Below are 3,091 nucleotides of genomic sequence, written 5' to 3'. Positions count from 1 at the left end.
TTAAAGCTAGTGCCAAATGTGAGCATCTTTTCAAGCTATTTTGTGAAGAACAAAATGAAGACCATGTGAGACTTTTACTTCATACTGAAGTAAGATGGCTATCTAAAGGAAACTGTTTGAAAAGATTTATGGAACTGTTTGATACTCTTAGTGATTTTTTAAGCGACAAACCTGAAATAAAGTATCTGTTAACAATAGATGGTAAAGCATTTGTGAGTTATTTAGCCGATATCTTTGAAAAGCTAAATATATTAAATAAGCAACTTCAAGGAACAAATAAAACTCTTGTCGATGCAAAAGCAAAGATATTTGGTTTCATTACCAATATTGAGTTATGTCAGAAACATATTAACAACAAAAACTTTAAACAGTTTCATTGGCTCCAAAAATGTGAAGTAACTGATATCGCTTTACTTGTTATTGTCAATCATTTGAATATTCTATCGGCTGACTTAAAAGAAAGATTTTCTGATTTAAAACAAATTGATTTCCCAACATGGATGATGCAGCCAATGTTAGTGGATTTGTCTGATATATCAAATATGCAGTATCAAGAAGAACTCGCAGAATTGCAAAATGATGAGTCAGTTAAAGCTTTATTTAATATCAAAGGAGCGATAGCATGGCTTTGTGAGGAAACAGAAATCAAATACCCAAATTCAACCAAATGTACAAGAAAACTATTGCTACCGTTTCCATCTTCATTTTTAGCTGAATGTGGATTTAGTGCTGTAAATGATTTACTGGTAAAAAAAAGAAATCGGCTGGATATAACACAACGTGGAGACTTGAGACTAAAGCTAACCAAATTGGAACCTAATATAAAATCTCTGTGCAGCAAGCATCAAGCGCAATGATCACACTAAATTAAAATAATAAATTAATATAGAAAAATCTGTATTAAAATTATTTGGAATTTAAATTTCTGTTTTTCATTATATGTTTTGAAATTTTACTTACTGTGTTTTGTTAACAATTTCATAGTGATTTCTTCCTAGAACCTATCATTTATGTTTATTAAGTGAACAAATCAATTTTTTTTTTCCATTTTTCTGAAGCTGGAAACAGGGAGAGACAGTCAGACAGACTCCCGCATGCGCCCGACCGGGATCCACCCAGCACACCCACCAGGGGCGAAGCTCTGCCCACCAGGGGGCGATGCTCTGCCCATCCTGGGCGTCGCCATGTTGCGACCAGAGCCACTCTAGCGCCTGGGGCAGAGGCCACAGAGCCATCCCCAGCGCCCGGGCCATCTTTGCTCCAATGGAGCCTTGGCTGCGGGAGGGGAAGAGAGAGACAGAGAGGAAAGCGCGGTGGAGGGGTGGAGAAGCAAATGGGCGCTTCTCCTGTGTGCCCTGGCCGGGAATCAAACCCGGGTCCTCCGCACGGTAGGCCGATGCTCTACCGCTGAGCCAACCGGCCAGGGCCAAATCAATTTTTTAATGTTAAAAATTATGTATGTTACATAGGGGGGGACATAAAAATTTTAGAAAGGTTAAGGTGGGGCATGGCACAAAAAAGGTTGGGAAACACTGATTTAAGGGGTATATAGATCAGTGATGCCCACCCCTACCCCACCCCGTTTCAGGCGATGCACTTCTCTTCAAAGTATTTACCAGCACCTGGCATTTCAATGCTTTTTGATTTATTGTTTATTTTCTTAAAATTTTTATTTATTGATTGATTTTTAGAGAGTGAGTGAAAGGGAGAGAGAGAGAGAGACAAAGCAAGAAGAAACATCGACCTCTTGTTCCACCCGTCCATGCCCTCATTGGTTGACTCTTCTGTGTGCCCTGACTGGGGATGGAACCTGCAACCTCGGCATGTTGGGACAACACTCTAACCAACTGAGCTTCCTGGCCAGAGCCTATCGTTTATTTTCTGCCTCCCCGGGTGAAATGTACATTCCACAAGGGCAGGTTCTTTTCTTCTGTCTTGTTCACTGGTGTGTCCTCGGCTTCCGGGCCAGCACCTGGCACACCGTAGGTGCTCAGTACACACCAACTGAGTAGAGGAACAGCCCACCCTCTCTGCTGCCCACGAGGAAGGTATCCTTCCCTCCAGGTTGTAGGTGAGAAAACTGAGGTGGGGGTTAGCTTTAAACCCAGGTGCGAACAACTGGGAAGCCCACATGCACAGCCAGCACGGCCCAGCCGTGGGGCAGACGACACATCGCCCTGGACCCTTGCTTTCCTTGTCTGGTGGTCTGCATGGAAGGCCACAGGGTCCACGGGCTCCAGGCACTGGAGCAGACAGACTGCAGCCCAGGTTGTGGGGGGCTGCCAGGGGGTGCAGACAAGCACATGCCCTGCCTGGCACACTCCTCACTGGGCAGACGAGAGGGGCAGAGGGTGTCGTGGGGTATGGCAGTGGCAAGACTCAGGGTCTGGGCTGGGAGTTTCCAGGGAGTTCTTGCAAAGTACCTTAAGCTTCCTCATTCCCAACTACTCACCCTGGCCACTTCCATTTTCCTGTGCCGCCACAGCATGAGGAGACCAGAGAATTGAGGTGGTGGCAGGGTCCCTGGTGATGTCACCAGGGTGTGCCTGGAAGCTGGACCCTTGGGGGGTGACTGGACAGTGAATGACCAGCTGGGAGTGGTGGGCAGAAGTCAGGAGGCCAGACCTGAATGCTAAGCTCAGACAGAGTCCCGGGACAAATGTGAAAGGTATAAAAAGAACGGAACAGGGAAGGACAGACGTTGATTAGGGATTAGGCACCTGCTTCCTGTGATGCTCGACCTGTCCTCCTGGGCCTCCCAGGGCATAGCCACGCCTTCCCTGCAAGTTGCTATTATTGTTGCCGTTCATTCATTCATTCCTGCAAGTTGCTATTATTGTTGCTGTTCATTCATTCATTTCTGCAAGTTGCTATTATTGTTGCCGTTTATTCATTCACTCACTCACTCTGTGCCTGGACAGCTGAGAGCTGAACCAGTTCTCAGATCCAAGAGTGAGTGGAGAGGCAGGAAGCTGTGGGGACACATGACCACAGGGGGCCCACCAAGAGAGGACACAGAGGCTCACAGAGCTGAGAGGACATGTCCAGATCACCTGGCTCAGAGACGCAGGGCCACCACCCAAGCTTAGGT

General features: G+C 46.2%; 1 non-coding gene across 1 annotated transcript; it reads right to left on the bottom strand.

Annotated features, from left to right (window-relative positions):
- Window positions 1-1,351: 1,351 nt before the first annotated feature.
- On the bottom strand, window positions 1,352-1,427 carry TRNAG-ACC (transfer RNA glycine (anticodon ACC)). Its single transcript has one exon. It is a non-coding gene; the product is annotated as a tRNA-Gly (tRNA).
- Between the last annotated feature and the right edge of the window lie 1,664 nt (window positions 1,428-3,091).

The sequence above is a fragment of the Saccopteryx bilineata genome, chromosome 4, assembly GCF_036850765.1.
Source record: "Saccopteryx bilineata isolate mSacBil1 chromosome 4, mSacBil1_pri_phased_curated, whole genome shotgun sequence".
NCBI classification, from domain to species: Eukaryota; Metazoa; Chordata; class Mammalia; order Chiroptera; family Emballonuridae; genus Saccopteryx; species Saccopteryx bilineata.
This window is presented reverse-complemented; position numbering and strand designations above follow the sequence as displayed.